This window comes from Tamandua tetradactyla, chromosome 15 (assembly GCF_023851605.1).
Source record: "Tamandua tetradactyla isolate mTamTet1 chromosome 15, mTamTet1.pri, whole genome shotgun sequence".
Taxonomy (NCBI): Eukaryota; Metazoa; Chordata; class Mammalia; order Pilosa; family Myrmecophagidae; genus Tamandua; species Tamandua tetradactyla.
The window spans coordinates 41,530,336-41,547,177 of record NC_135341.1 but is presented as its reverse complement, the minus strand read 5'-3'; the positions used below and the strand labels follow the sequence as shown (position 1 = coordinate 41,547,177).

At 45.4% G+C, this 16,842-nt stretch overlaps 1 long non-coding RNA gene and 1 pseudogene across 1 annotated transcript; both read left to right on the top strand.

The window, feature by feature from the left end:
* Window positions 1–391: 391 nt before the first annotated feature.
* On the top strand, window positions 392–2,817 carry LOC143657945 (uncharacterized). Its single transcript, XR_013163032.1, has 3 exons — window positions 392–845; window positions 1,423–1,538; window positions 2,673–2,817. It is a non-coding gene; the product is annotated as an uncharacterized LOC143657945 (long non-coding RNA).
* A 1,040-nt stretch (window positions 2,818–3,857) lies between these two features.
* On the top strand, window positions 3,858–7,536 carry LOC143656807 (mitochondrial import inner membrane translocase subunit Tim17-A pseudogene; annotated as a pseudogene).
* The last annotated feature ends 9,306 nt before the right edge of the window (window positions 7,537–16,842 follow it).

Here is a 16,842-nt window from a genome sequence, read left to right as displayed (position 1 = left end):
CTAAGGCACTGGGCTGCAAAGGTGACAAAAGATAGATCCTGTCATTAAAAATCTCAAAATCTATTGAAGAAGACACATGGACAAATTTCGTAAAGCATGACCTTGCTTTGAGAGTGGTCAGCATGGTATGGCCAGGGAACTCATGGAAAGAACTCCAGGAGGGCTTCCTGAAGGCAACAGTGAGAACAGGAACCTGCTACCATCCTTCAAGGGTAATGCTAGCCCCCGCCAGCAGCCCGGCTTTCAGGAGGGCTTGCTCTGAACAGCTGTTTCTCCTCATGGGGCTAACCTAGTGGAGGCAGAGGCAGGGGTGGTACTCGGTGCCAGGAGATGGAAGAGCCACAGTTTGAGGGGCTGCATTCCATTGCCTTGGTAACAAGGAGTGGGAGGGGATCAGGGAGAAAGCAGCTTCTGTGCCCCTTCCCCTCAGTGGGAAGAAACTTATGGGGTGGGGAGAAGCCCCAAACAGCTGGCAGCGCTCCAGTCACAGGGCTCAGCTCCAGCCCCCAGAGGACAAAGGGAAGAGATGACATTCCTGGAAGAGCTCTGAAATTGGGCCAGCCCTGGTCAAGGCAAGCAGTGTGGCAGTGGCTGAGACCTGGTGTTGGCTGCTGCTCCGAGCATCCTCGTCACCCCCACAAAATTTAGCTTCCCTGGAGCCCTTCCTGTGTGAGCCGGCTCATCCTTAGTGCTCACAGTCGAGGGACAGGCTGGGCTGCCACACCTGTGCCTCACTCCTTCATCTGCCCTATGTAATGACATGAGTCCCAGTCCCCTGGGGATGGCGCAGATGAGAGAAAATGAGAGATGTGGGAACACTGAACAACTGAAAGCAGCAGGCCAAGGTAAGGTGCAGACATGCAGGCTTTTGCCTGCAAAAAGTAGGTCATCTTCATTACCATAAATCTCTTGGAATTTGAGCCCATCCCCTCCAGCCTGGTGATTGGGCTGTGGCTCTCGTCAGAGAGGGTCAGTGTCTGGGAAACATCTCTTGGCCTTCTTTTCCTGCTAGTCATAGTTGCCACCACGGGGCTGGGGCACCTTCTCCTGGCAGGCAGGGGGCCAAGAGTTTGGGGTACACCACCTCATTTAATCCACATCGCATGAGGCAGCCTCTGGTGTTAATCTCATTGTGCAGATGAGGAAATGTGCTTTAGAGAATGCCAAGGCCATGTCCAAGTCCACCAGACCTGAATGGCAGAGCCCAGATTCAAACGTGGAGCTCCTGATCCTAATCATGAGGCTTCAATCATTCGATTGATCTCGTGCAAACGCATCCATTGGTGACACGCGGAGCTCCTAAAACAAAAAATTTATATTCTTAGGGGTCCTTTGGGGTCATTTTGTTCAGGCGATCAGAAAAGTTTACTGGGCCTGGGAAGTGGAGACTGAAGAGATGGTGACAGGTTCTGTCTTTATCAGCCCCAGATCCCAGCTGCCTGGCGTGCCAGTCCCCGCTCAAAACCCAAATATGGATGCAAGGAGAGCTCCAGGGCAAGCTTTGCTCTGCCCACTGCTGTATCCGCAGGACCTGCCAGGTACCCAGAGCTCCATCAACTTGCATGCCCTTGAAGAAGTGGGGAGCACAGCCAACACAACAAGCAAACTCACCACCCTCCCCCTGTCTACATGGGACATTACTCCTAGGGGTGTGGACCTTCCTGGCAACATGGGACAGAAATCCTAGAATGAGTTGAGACTCAGCATCAAGGGCTTGAGAAAACGTTCTCAACCAAAAGGAGAAAGAGTGAAATGAGACGAAGTGTCAATGGCTGAGAGATTCCAAACAGAGTCGAGAGGTTATCCTGGAGGTTATTCTTATGCATTAAGTAGATATCACCTTGTTATTCAAGATGTAAAGGAGAGGCTGGAGGGAACTGCCTGAAAATGTAGAGCTGTGCTCCAGTAGCCATGTTTCTTGATGATAATTGTATTATAATATAGCTTTCATAGAGAAAAAAAAAAAGAAAGAAAAAGAAGAAGTGGGGAAAAGCAGGGCTAGAGGCAGAACTCCTGACTCAGCAATGAGGTTCTTTCTCCATCCATCTCGACCAGCATTCTCATCCCACAGAGCCCCAGTCCCAACTCCTCTCAGCTTTCTTAGGACATACTTTCTACCAGATGCACCTCCACACTCCTCTCCAAGGTTCAGTCCAAATTCTTCCTCCTTCACAAAACATTCAGCTAGACAGTGGCTTCCTCCTCCTCTCCGCTCCTGGCACAACTGTCTGGCATGTGAACACCTGTGGCCGGAGCCAGGGACACGTCCAGAAGACATCTCCCCTCCTGCTGTGCTCTCCACCCCTCATGGTCACCAGCTTGCCATTTTATTGTCACTATTTTAATTATTTGTTATTAATTTTAAGTTACATAGGTAAGACATGAACACATTCTCCTCACAAAAAGTAAAAATTTCAGGTAAGGCTAAATTAAGTTCCTTTTGAGACCTGTGCTCTCCCCCCTTCACTGTCACCATTTCTTTTTTATAAATGTTGCATTAAAGCTATTGCATTGTTAAAGGACATAGGAAATTATAAAGACATTGCATTTTTAGAATAACGTCTGTGGAATAAAATTAGCACTAAGCATGTTTCAGCCCTTGCTTTTAAAACAATTATGCATCTTCAAGCCTAATTTTTATATGCCCATTTTAAAATGGAGTTTTCCTATAGGCCCTCAGTCACGATCCGCCACTCCCGTTAGGAGCTCGCTAAGCTGTGTACCCCCCATGCCCGCCACATTGGTTGGTTTCATATGATGTCTCCAAACACACGCAGACTTGCATCTGGACAAAGCAACCTATGTCAAAGCAATGGGAATAAAATCTATGAATTCATTTGACAAGTATTTTATTGGGTGTATACTACGTGCTGGACTGGCACTGTTGTGAGATATGGTAGTGAATTGACATTCTAGTGCAGGGGGCTAGAAAAAAGCAAACAGGTGAGTGCACAGACAGCATGATAGAGAGAGAAGTGCTCCGGAGAAAATGAGTCCAGTAAGGGAAGTAGGAGGGCAGGAAATGGGGTAGGAGGGGCAAAGGGAGGGGTCTCTGCAAGGAGGGAGATAGAATGAAAGAGCCAAACATGGAAACCAATTGTGAGGCGCAGGAAGGCTTGAACAGGATCAAAGGTCTCGGAGGCAGCAGTTAGCTGGGCAGCGGGCGCAGAGCAGCCAGGGAGAGGTGGGCACTGAGGTTGGGGAGGGCAGATCGCCAGCTTTTGAGCTGAAGAAACTTTAGAGGACAAACTTTAGAGGACCTTATGTTCCTTAATTTATATTAAATAAAACAAAAACCAAAAAACACCAGTCTGGCTGACACATGGATAACAGACTGGGGTTAGGGACAAAAATGGATTCAAGAAAACCAGTTTGGAAGCTGCTGTTGGATTAGCGGATGTGTTCTAGGTACGTTTTGACAGTCGCGCTAACAGGGTTTCCTGACAACTTGGCTGTAGGGTGTCAGAGAAAATGGGACCGGGGCGACTCCAAAGATGATAATATACAGGGAGTGAATTTCCCCACGCTCCTGTGCATGCTCCGACAGTACAGTCTCTGACAATGCGGTGCGACGGGCAGGGCACCTCACGACAGATGGGAACCTGAGGCTGAGGGACAGAAAGGGCTTGACATGCATTTCCTGTAACAAGGGGTTGTGAAGGGGTCAAAACGGAGTTTCCCTGATGTTGTTCCTCGGGCCCTGGTCGTCAGGTGCTCGTCAGGCATTCTATTCCATTGTCTCATTTTATGTTGGGAGTGAGCCCCAGAAGGAGGCTTACGCAGGGCAGGAGAGGGAAGAGTCGGGCTGAGGCTCGAGAAGGGTGTGTGCACAAGACAGCAGGTCTTTGGGGTCTGCGATGGGAAGTTCTCTCTGCAGCCCCCACCCCGAGTGGCAAACGACCTTCTCTACTGATGGAATGATGATGAAGCTCAGTGCCATCTCCTCTGTCAGCTTCCCTCTGGCACTAAATGACGGCAGAGTAGGTTCTACTTGTTATTGTCCACAGCCCCATCCCAGTTCTTCTCCGGGGTGAGCACTTCATGATTTGTTGCCGACACACAGAGGTCCCTTTACCCTGGTCTTTTGAGGTAATTCAGGGAGGAAATAGGATTAATATAATATCAGATGGCGTTTCCCTGTGCTGCAAAATGATAACAAGCTTAAGATATCCTGTCACCCAATTTATCAGTCAGGGTCCAGGTCGGAAACAGAATCAGCCCTTAGCTTTTGAGATTTCAATAATGGAGCTAGACCCGGAGCAAGTGGGCAGGACCCGGAGACCAGGCACAGTGGGGAGCCGTGGCCACCCCTGGAGCTGAAGAGACGAAAAGAGAGAGACAGAGAGAGGAGAAAAGATTTTCCCAGAGTCCTAAGGGAGCTGAAGCCTTGGTGGAGGGGTCACCCCACCTGAGATGTGATGTGGGCGACACAGGCACCCAGATCTCTGCAGGTGCCTCCCATTGACCTGCCCAGGATCCTGAAGGTGATGCAGTTCTTGGGCTCAACCTCTTGGGCCACAGGGAGGGCAGAGAGTGGATGAGGGGAGACAGGAAGAGAATAAGCAGCACACCCAGAGAGGTCTTTGATCCCGGGGGAAGCATGCACTTAAAACCATACTGCTTATTCATTACTCTCTTTAATAGACCCATGCTTAAGTTGCAGCTGGAGAAAATCAGGTTCTCTGGAAAGAATGCCCTGGTAGGAATAGTAATTAGGTACTAAAGCAAGAGACAGTGAAAACCAGACTCTCGAGAATTAAACCATCGCTGGCTTCAGATGTTGGACAACTTCCAAAAGGCAAAGAGATAGACTATAAGACCGCTTGAAGTCATTTCCAGCTCTAGCATTGATATAAGCAAGGTAGTATTTTCCAAATGGCCTATATCATTTTGGTGTGATGGAAATCGAAGCCATTTTCCTGGCAAATTATATACTAGAATATATATTGAGAATTCTACCTTGTAATCCATTTCAAAACATCTTGAATAAATTGGAAGGTGTAGATGGGTTTTATAGTTCCAATAAATTCTAAATAACTAGAGTGGTTTAAAACCAAAAGGCACTCATTGTAAACCATGACTTAGTAAGCTGCCAGAATGTGATACAGCAGAACTGGAATGGCTTTTAAAAAGGGGACTTTACTAAGTTACAAGTGTAGAGTTTTAAGGAAGCGAAAGTGTCTACATTAAGGCACCAATAAGAAGTTACCTTCTCAAGAAAGGTTGATGGGTCAGGAACACCTCTGTCAGCTGGGTAGTCACGTGGCTGGCATCTGCTGGCCCCTTACTCCTGGGCTCCATTGCTTTCAGCCTCTGTTCCTGTGGCGGTTCCCCATTTTGCTTCTCTGGGGTTGACTTTCATCTCTTGGCTTCCCTTGGCTCTCTCCAGATTCTGGCTTGCTTAAGATCTCATGGTGACATCTGATGGGCTCCAAGCATCTCCAAACATCCATGTCTCTGTTCTCTGATGTTTCTGTTCTCCAAGCATCTACATCAGCTCTCTCTGTCGACTCCGAAGCTTCTGTTATTTGTCTCTCTCGAAAATGTTTCCTCTTTTATAAGGGTTCCAGTAAACTAATCAAAACCCACCTTGAATGGGTGGAGTCACATCTCCATCTAATCCAAGTTCACACCCACAGTCGGGAGTGTCACTCTCCATTGAGATAATCTAATCAAACAATTCCAATCTACAGAACTGGATTAAGATGGAAGGAAACAGCTACTCTCAAAAGATTGAATCAGGATTAAAACAGGGCTTTTCTGGGGTACGTAATACTTTTGAACTGAGACAATAACTAAATATATTGCCCTCTTATTTTTTAAATATATTTTTGGGCATGGGCAGTCTCCTGCGAGCCTGCCTTCTTATTTTGAAATATTATTATTTTTTTAATTATACATTTAGCAAATCCCTGTTTTCTCCTACTAAAATCCAGGTTTCCGCAGGGGACCAGCTGGCCTTTTGATTTGAGCAGAATTTGCAACTGATTATAAAGTCAAAGGCCAATGTTTAACAAGAATGCCGTTCAGCCTGGAAGTCCTTTACTTTCCCTGAGCTGCGGCCTCTCTGATAAGGTAGTTGGCTTTTCCGATGATGTGCGCTCACTTTCGCGTTGGCAGTTTGTTGGCATTCTGCATCTGAAAAGCCCTTTACAGTCCACTTTCCCCCCCAAGACCCAGACAAGGGTGGTCAAACGCTGGGTCACAGAGACTGGATGGCTTTACCCGTCTACGGAGGAAGGGGTGGGGACAAGCACAGCTGTGGCGGGACAGGGATGTCCCTAGGATGCGGCGGCATCATTAGCTCTCAGTCCAACTTCTCTCTATGGTCACTTCACAGTATTCTGTCGTTTCATCTCTATTTTTCCCCCTCTCCTCTAAAAGGGATTTTTTTTAAAAAAAGAATATTAAATTATAAGAGCTTGCAATCCCATCCCTTCTAAGGAGGAAGATTTAGGGTTGCTAGGTCAGCACCCTGGGGTGTGGGGGAGGTGTCTCCTTTGTTTTGTAAAATTCAGGAAATGGGTAACCATGAAAGATTAAACATTAGACTTGGATGGATAAGTGAATAAATATATAAAACTAAGCAAGTCAGACTGCCCAAGCTGACCTACATATTTAAAAAAAAAGAGCCAGAGAAAAGAACAAGAAAAGATTGAGAAAGGGGGAAGGTAGGGAGGTGGGAAGGGAAGAGAAAAGGAGGGAAGAAAGCAGAAGGGAAGGAGAAGGAAAAGGAGGAAGAGAGAGAGAGAGAGAGAGAGAGAGAGGGAGAGAGAATGTAAGTCCAGATTCCACACGGTCTTAATTGAGAGAGGAGGTTGGAGAGCTGAAAGGGAGATAAATGTCTGGGGAAAGCGGATTTAAAGGAGCTTAGCCCCATGGCAGGGTCACATGGAACTCTGGGCTGATATGGCTTACGCTCCTTCCTGTGTGAGGGGAAGTGGAGTAGCCCTTGTCCTTTCCAACCCTTTAGACTGTTTCTCCTCCCCCGCCTCCTGGCTTTGTTCTGTCAGTCACCCATTTCCTATCTTCAGAGTCTTCCTTTTCGTTGGGTCCTCCTTCACTCCCCCACACTGTGGCGAAATGTGGATGTCTGTGGTGGGGCCCTTCCTATGGGTGCCACAGGCGGTGGCATCTTCAAGCTATCAAAGAGAATTGTTTTCGCAATTCTCCAGTGAGAGTAAACCACAGACCACGAGAGAGTTCGACAGCTATTAAAACCGGGTCTCCACAGTTGGGAGGTAGCTTTGCAGTTTGGGGAGGTCTGTTTTCCCTGATTGACTGCAGTGTGGTTCAGATCAGAGGGAAAGAAGATCCCATCACAAGTGGTGCCTGAACGGGAGCCATACTGGCAGCAAGAAATGGACCAGTGGCCATGGTTGGGTCAGCTGCATTCTCCTAGCTTTAATTATTTTGCTGAAAAGATTTGCCTCTGCACAATTTCCCAATGGCTCTCAGTTGGCTGAAGACCCCTCTCAGTTGTCTTGAACTCAGTTACCATCCTCACCTTTTGGAGACCATCAACAATATCAATAGGACTGGTGCTCCAGAATTTCTTTAACAGAATTTCAAGAAGGATTTCGGAAGACCCATTTAGAGTCTTTTAAAACCATAGGTGGGACAGCTATGGCCAAATAGGCTATGAAGAGACATTTAACACTTTTTTCCTATTTAAAGGAACATAGTGGGCAAGAGCAATTAAAAAAATATTATGTTTAATTATTCACAATTGGATTGCATTTGAGATCAAAATAAATGTCTGATATCATAAAAAGGAAATCTAATAAGTGCTTAGAAGACAAAGGGCAAAAGGGCCAGTGAAACATTTTCTTGGGGACTTCTCCACCTGGTTTTATGTGTTCTGTTAGTCACACAATAAAAACTTCTAGAACTTGAAAAAAAATGTATAATCTCAGAGGAGGACAGACCAGAGGTGGAAGAGATGCTAACGGAGCTGCGGGTCAGATGCTGAAAGGGTGAGTTTGAGAACTTGTGTTTGAGGAGATGGGAGGGGAGGATGACTGCAGGCCTGCAGGGTGCTATGAGCCTGCTCTGTAAAAGCTCTTAAAGTCTTATTAGAAAATTGTGATGGAGAGATCCCCTGCCCTCTCCTCCCTCTCAGGGAAAGATCTTTCTTCCACTCTGATTATCCTCGTTTCAGAGCTCTGAAAGAAGCTAATCAGAGGGCTAACATTGCATGAGCTACTTCATGTACAATTTTGAATTAGGCATGATGGAGACAGTCATCAGGTATGTGACTGTAAAGAAGCACTGAAAAATAATTAAGGCAGGAAGGTTCGGGCCTCTGCACTTAGGTGTGGGCTGGTGGATGCGTGTGATTAGGAGAAAGGGGGACAGAGCTCACCAACGCCATCGACAGCGCCCACCTCTGCCTGCTGACCAACTTCATATCTAGAAGTCTCTCCTGTAATCCTCACCACAACCCTAAGAGCTAAGTGTAATTGTTTTCTAGGGCTTCTGGAACAATATACCACAAATTTAGTGGCTTCAAATAGTGCAAATATTTTATCTTAGACTATACAGGTTAGAAATCTGAATTGGGTCTCACTGGGCTAAAATCAAGGTTGTGTTCCTTTCTGGGGGGCTTAGGGGAGAATCTGTTTTCTTGCCTTTTTCATCTGCTAGAGGTTGTTCGTATTCCTTGACACAATGTTCTCTTCCTTCCTCCATCTTCAAAGCCAGCGATGGCCGTTCAGGTCTTTCTCATATGCGGTAACCCTGGTGCGAACTCCCCTGCCGCCCACTTTCATAAGGAATGACCCTGGTGATTACTTCAGGCCCACCTAGTTATTCCAGGATGATTTCCCTATTTTAAGTTCATCTGATTAGCAAACTTAATTCCCTCTGCTACCACAGTCCCCTTTGCCACATAATATAACATATTGACCGATTCCAGGGATTAGGGATTAGGGCGAGAGATTTTGGGGAGAACATTCTTCTGGTTACCATAGCAGGTGTCATTTTCTTCTATTTCCAAGTGAACAAAATGAGGCACAGAGAGGGTGCTGGTTTGAAAGGAAGCACGTCCCCTAAGAAAAGCCGTGTTAATATAAATCCCAGTTCATAGAGGTAGACTAATCTCTATTCAGTACTGTATGTTTGAAATTGTAATGAGATCATCTCCCCGGATGATGGGATTTAGTCAAGAGTGGTTGTTGAACTGGATTAAGGGATGACATGTCTCCACCCATTTGGGTGGGTCTTGATTGGTTTATTGGAGTCCTATAAAAGAGGAAACATTTTGGAGAATGAGAGATTCAAAGAGAGCAGAGAATGCTGCAGCACCACAAAGCAGAGAGTCCACCAGCCAGTGACCTTTGGAGATGAAGAAGGAAAACTCCTCCCGACAGGAGAGAAAGCTAGCAGATGACGCCATGTTCGCCATGTGCCCTTCCAGCTGAGAGAGAAGCCCTGACTGTGTTCGCCATGTGCCTTCTCACTTGAGAGAGAGACCCTGAACTTCATCGGCCTTCTTGAATCAAGGTATCTTTCCCTGGGTGCCTGTGACTGGACATTTCTATAGACTTGTTGTATTGGGACATTTTCTCGCCCTTAGAACTGTAAACTTGCAACTCATTAAATTCCCCTTGTTAAAAGCCGTTCCATTTCTGGTATATTGCATTCCGGCAGCTAGCAAACTAGAACAGAGAGGGTGTGTGATTTGCCCAAGGTCACACAGCTGGTGAGCTGTGGAGTTAGGGTTTGCCCAGGCCATCTGATGCCTGTATTCTTAACCTTTAAATTATTCTTCTCCATCTATTCCTTGTTCTTTCATTGAGTGCTTTAGGGAGGTGAAGGTAGCAAAAGGCCCAGTGAAGAAAATGCAATGAGGGGACTGCTGGTGGTATGGACATGCAGGAGTGGAAGAAGAGTATTGTGCATTCCAGAACCTAACCAAATGAGTGACTGTCTCCCCATGTCAGGTCACAGGAGACCTGGGTTCAGATCTCAGCTCTACCACTTTCTCTGTGTGCCTTCTAGCTAGTTGCTAGATTGCTGAATCTTAGTTTCCTCATCTGTACAATGAAGAGCATAGTGCGACCCAGTTTGTAAGTTTATTGTATTAACGAACTAGCATATAGGAAACTCCCAGGGCTCTGCCTGGGGCACAGAAGGCAGTCCAAAACGCTACTATTACTCCCACTCTGTCCTTATCTCCTCCTCCCAAAGAAGCTTAACTCTCTCCTGTGTATAAAGGAAGAAATGGCGACTGAGATTTCTGGATTCCAAGGAAGCTGGTCTCGGGGTAGGGGGCTTCCGGGCATTCACTAGGCTTGCAGAGTGCCTGATGCAAACCCTGAATTCAGAGTACTCCCCAATCCACAGGTCACAGATGTGGGTACATCCGAGACCCTTGGACTCCTTCCCACAGAAGTACAATTTCTCCCACAGAAATACAAACATTTACAGAATTGGCAGGAATTAAAAGCCTCCTACTTTCTGCTTCTCAGCTAGGTTCATGCCCAAATACCTTGGCGACAAGGGTCTGAAATGGACTCACTCCTGGGAATCAGTTTCCTTTAGGGGATGGACACAACTCCTCTAGGGCGAGGGCAAGAGATGCCCAATCTGAAATCAGTAGACCAGGCAGGACTGACACATTGATTGGAGAATTCTTCCCGACATTCCTGAGCCCCTCCCCACACGAATGGTCAGGCAGAGTAGGCAGAAGCAGGGCCAGGAAGGAGCCAGGGCCTGACACAAAGTCCACTGTTCAGAGCAGGCAGACCAGGGGTGGAGCAGCACAGGGCTGGGCTTACTTGAGACAGCGGCTCCATGGAGCAGGACCTGGGGCTCCCCCCATTTGGTGACCAAAAATACATTCAATACACTGCATTACATTTCACATGTCAGAACCTGGTAGTCAGCAAAAGGTTACAGACTAGAGGAGGCTGGGAAGGAATAGGCAGGAAGAGGGTTTATGCACAGAGGCCCTGACCAGTTCATTAGACAGGAACTCTGTTTTTATCTGTTTTGAGTAGTCCTATTGGATTTAACTATGAAAAAAATGGTTTTGTGGCTAAAACAAATTTTAAAACCACTAATGTTGTCCTTTTCTTCTTTATCTTGCTCCTCCCTCTCTTTCTCTTTCCCTTCCTTCCTTCACACCTTTCTTCCTTCTTCCCTTCTTTGTTTATTAAGAAAATGTTGGAAGAGAGGGAGAGGAGGAAAAAAAAATGCCCACAAAGCTTAGAATTCCTTTGTTGCAAACAACAGAATCTCCTCTAACTAGCTTTAATAAAAATAAGAATTTGGTGAAAGGACATGAGGTAACTCACAAAATGGAAGATTAAACTGAGCCTGGTGGTCATAGGGCGGCTGGGGGTCTAGGTGGCAGGAATGAATAGAGAGCCTCTTTAGAGTAATAGTGCTTTTAAGGTAACAGTGCTGGAGCGGAGCCTGCTAGCCAGCACCTGCGCTTGACCCTGGGCTCAAGACCCATCTTCCTGGGAAGTAGATTTAGATTCACCTCTCCTGGGAAAATGGCTGATCTTTTGTCCTGGAAGGCAGGGAACTTTGAGAGACTGTCCTTCTAGAACATCTCCCCAAAGAAGAACCCCAAACCAGCTCTGGAGAAAGGGGAAAGGATGCCACCCAGCAAGCAACAGGTGTGCACCACACCCACAGTCAGCTCCCACTACATTCATAAATGCATTTTTCATCCCTGGCCCCCTCCTCTAGAATTCTCTTTCACTCCCCAGCTCCATCCTATTTACAATGCAGTGTATCAACCGGGGTTATTGCTAGAAAAAAAAAAAAAACAGAAAAAGAAAAGCTTCATGCTTCTCAGTGCTTGTGAGAGAAACATATTATATGCTTTACCATGGGGCCAATCGCGTTTGGTCAAGAGGGACCCCTTAGCATAGTGGCCTCTTGCCGTGCCAGCATCACTCTAAGGAAAAAGCAGTCAGCACGGACCAGTGCCTTAACAGAAGACTAAACTGGCCCAACTGGCATTTTACAGCCGAGTAACAGACCTGGGAGCTTTATGACCTGCTCAAGGTCACATGGCAATTGAGCTCCTGCTTAACAACTCAGGCCTTTGGAGTTTCAAGTTCCTCATTAAGAATGGGGCTTCCCCTTAGCTGTCAGCTACGGCATTGCCCCATCATGGACAAAGATGTGAATGGTCCCTCACAACAGAGTTTTGCAATATGGTGGCTGAAACCCAGCACTGGGGGTGGAGAGTCCCCGATGGATGGGGAGCACGAGTTCACAGGTGTAGGCAGGCTGGCTCACACCCAGCTTTCTTGACAGTCACTGCCCCTTAGTGTTTAAAAAAAGGAAAGAAAGAGAAACCTCAACAATCTCTGATCTTAGAGAACAAGGCAAATTCCTCGTTTTGATAGAATCAGAACCCAAATCCGTCTTGCCGAGAGACCAAAGGAAGAAGCGATGTTCAATTGACTTTTTTTTTCTTGAACAGTTGGATTCCATTTGAAAGGGAAAGAGTTTCTTTCGTTCACAGAGAGAAGTAAAATAAGAGTCCCCCTACCCCCCACCTCGGCTTCGAGAATTCAGAAGGGTGGTCTGTCTCCACGCCCCAGACCCTGAGGGAAGGTGGGGTGTTGCAGGGTGTGTCGGGCAGATAATCTGAGAAGGGAGCAGGGCTGCAGAATTTGGAAGGAAGTTAGCTTTCCAGAAAAGCTGGGAATCTCCTGCTGTCAAGTGGCTTCCAAATCACATCCTGCTGTATTAAAGAGGGCGGAAGTGAGTAAGCAGCTCTCATCAGAGTGGGCCCTGCAGTAAACCATGGGTCATAGTTAAGGGGACAATTATAAAAATGTTCTTTCATCAATTGCAGCAAATGTACCACACAAATTCAAGGTGGTGATAATAGGGTGGGAGATGGGAACTCTGTTTCTTGCATGATTTTTTTGTAAACCTACAATTTCTCTAAGAAACAAATGGGAAAAAAAAAATTTGACCCTGCGGTGAAGTAGAAGGAATCAACTCAAACACTTCATTTACGTTTATTACATTTCCAGGCAGCCCTTGCACCCCAGGCTCTTCCTCATGAATAGGGCACTTGAGCCAAAAACAAAACAAAGCAAAATAACCCAAGAACAACTAACAAAGCAAAGCAAAACCAAGGGTATATTTTACCAGGACAAAACTATTCTGTTGTTTATTTATTTATTTATTTATTTATTTATTTATTTATTTATTTATTTATTTTTAACATGGGCAGGCACCAGGAATCAAACCCGGGTCTCCGGCATGGCAGGCAAGAACTCTGCCACTGAGTCACTGCTGCCCACCCTCTATTGTTTATTTTCAAACCCAGACACATATTGCTCATTTTATCTTTCAGATGCACTTAATATTGGGAGCTTTTCAAAGCACTGCTCAAATGCCATCTTTTCAGTAAAAAGGATGGCCAACTTACCCTCGCCTGAGTAGGGCCCCACACCTAGAATATCTCCTGACATATAGTAGGTGTCAAAGAAATATTTGTTGAATGAATGAATGAAAAATTCTTTCACTAAGAATTCGCGAAAGAATATACCCAGATTGGGTAGGCTATACCCAGAGCCAGTCTCGCCTAAGGAAGGAGGTGGCCATTCTACAACATTCCATAACCAGCCCCTGAGGCAGACACAGTTCTGGGCCCAATGTACAATGGGATAAAGGAAACTACCCCAGGTCTCACCCTGGAGGACTTGATGGTGTATTTGGGAGAGAAAAAAAAATGCACTTGAAAGTTACATAGTCAGTGAACTTTAAGTAGAAATAGAGTGACAGGGTAAATGGGGCAGGCCATCCATCAAAAATATTCTGATTCTTACTAAAGCCAGGCACCAGGCAAAGTGCTGGAAGCATGATGAATCCTGTGCTGGTTTGAAGGGATTTACGTACCCTAGAAAAGTCATGTTTTAATCCTAATCCTATTTTGTAAAGGCAGCCCTTTCTTCTATCCCTATTCAATACTGTATGTTGGAAATTTTAATTAGGTTCCCTCCATGGAGATGTGGCTCAATCAACTGTGGGTATTAAACTTGATTAGACGGAGACGTGTCTCTACCCATTCTAAGCGGGTCTTGATTAGTTTACGGGAATCCTACAAAAGAAGAAGTATTTTGGAGAAAGCTTCAGAACGCGGCAGACCCATGAAGCAGAGTCCACCAGCCAGCAACTTTTGGAGATAAAGAAGGAAAATGCCTCCTGGGGAGCTGGAGAGGAAGCTAGCAGATGATGCCGTGCTCGCCATGTGCCTTTCCAAATGAGAGACAAACCCTGACTGCATTTGCCACGTGCCTTTCCACTTGAGAGAGAAACCCTGAACTTCCTCAGCTGTCTTGAATCAAGGTATCTTTCCCTGGATGCCTTAGATCGGACATTTCTATAGACTTGCTTTAATTGGGACAGTTTTTAGACCGTGACCTTGCAACTTATTGAATTCCCCGTTTTAAAAGCCATTCCATTTCTGGTATATTGCATTCCGGCAGCTAGCAAACTAGAAAAAATCCTAAGACCCAGTCCCTGTCCTCACATAGCTTAAAGTCTGTGGGGTGAAGAGAGGATGGGGGGAATGCCGTATGCAGAGAAAATTTAGATTATCAGGCTTTAAAAGAAATTGACTGAATATTTGCTCAATTATCTCAAAATTAAGGTCGTGATTTGACCGAGAATTAAAGACTCAAAGTTACATTTTATAAAATTGGCTTTTAGAGCTGAGGAAGAGCTTGGAGATCATGTACCCCCCTCCTACCTCCACCCCCATTTATTAACAGGCGCAGACACAGAAGTTCAGATTAATCAACAAGTAGCTTTCTGTAAGAGAAAGACTTCCTAGGGTGAGGAAGTCATCATCCCTAGACGGTCATGTGTGGTGGGAAAAGCAAACCATATGATAGCTACTTTAATTTAATTTTGGTCATAGACTTTTATTTATTTTTAAATTTCAAACATCATTGAAGAAGGATTTGATATTTTCACGTTTATCAAAGTGAGAGTACGTACCTGACCCAGAACTCTTCAAAAATACCATGACCATGAAAGACAAGGAAATTCCAAGAAATGAACTGCACAGATTGGAGGAGACTTGTGAGGCATAGTGATGAAATGTGCCGTGATAGATGTACCATGGTTATGTAAGGCGTTGGCAATGGAGGCATCTGGCTGAGGGTAGGCAGGACATCTCTATACTATCTTTGCAGCTCTTCTGTATTCTAAAATTATTACAAACTATAATGCTTTTTTTTTAAAGACAGCATGGTGTGACAGATTGCATTTTTTTTTAAAGTGGTCACAACAACCATTGAGTGTACACTTTGGATGATTACCTGGTATGTGAATATATAATATATATCAATAAAAAATAAATACTTTTTTAAACGATCCAAGGGGAAGGTGGGTTTATGAACAAGAAGAAAGGATTTAACATATGAGTATGACTACTGAATCATTATATTGATTTTTTTTTTAGTCTCCAGAGTCTTGGAGTGGCCAGAAGGAAAAACCTGAAATTGTGGAATTGTAGCCCATACCAAACTCTGAAATCTGTTCTATAATTATTTGTTGTGGTGTGCTTTGAAATTTATTGCTTTTTTGTGTATATGTTATTTTTCATAAAAAAATTTTTTTTAAATGTCACAACAATATTTCTGACCCTGTATGGTCTTCCCAAGGTTTGCCACTCCCTCATCAAGAGATGGACTCTGTCTTCTCCCTGCAGATGGGGGCAGGTTACTTCTCTGCACCTCCACTGCCTCTGTAAAATAGGATTAATGCAAGTATTGTTTTTACTATTAAATGAGATACATGTGAAGCACTTAGAAAGTGCTTGGAAGTGTTGCTATCATATCACTACAGGGCCTGGGTTAAGAACCCAAGCATCAGAAAGGTCAGAGTTGAATTGGCAACCAGAGTAACTTAATACTGGATCCTTGTGTGATGGTTGGGTTCTGGTGTTAACTTGGCCAAATGATATGCCCAGGTGTCTGTCAGGCAAGCACTGGCCTGACTGTTGCTGCAAGAATATTTCGTGGCTGGTTGATAAATCAGAAGGCTGGCTTATTAAGTCATCAGTTAATTGATTGCATCTGTGGCTGATTACATCTGCGATCAACTAAGGTGTGTCTCCCACAATGAGATGATTCAATCAGTTGAAGACTTTTAAGAAAGGAGAGAGACTCTTTTTTGCTTCTTCAACCAGCAAGCCTCTCCTGTGGAGTTCATCCAGAACCTTCATTCAGCTGCCAGCTTCACAGTCTGTCCTATAGATTTTGGACTCTTCCATTCCCATTCTTGCATGAGACACCTTTATAAATCTCATATTTGCAGATCTCTCCTGTTGGTACTGTTTCTCTAGGGAACCCTGACTAACCCACCTGGAGTTCCTTAAATCCCTCCTGTTTCAAGCAGAATCCTTCCTGGGGGGTGAGATTGCAAAGGAAGTAGGTGGGAACAGGGGTGGAGTGGAGAAAACAAATGCAGAGTCTAGGAATGGAGAACAATGTGCACTACATTTGGCCAAGGGAGGAGGAGATACCCATAGTCTGAGGTGACCAGGAAATGCATCATCTGGGGTGACCAGGGGTGAGCTGTAGTAGCACCTTGAAGGATGGCTCAAGTATAGGTGAGCAGAGAGGCAGGGAAGGGTAGCAGAGATCAAACAGAGGCTTTGCTAGGTATGTTCTCAGAATCTTCTGGGCCACAGAAAGAATTCATGCTGGTGAGTTCTGGGAGAGAAAGTCAGAAAGTTAAGTTGGGGCCAGACCTTGATTGGCCTTGAATTACATGGTCAGGAGTTTGGATCATGGACTGTACTAAGCAGGAGAATATTTGCTGTTTGTTGTGTCTACTTGTTTGCTCACC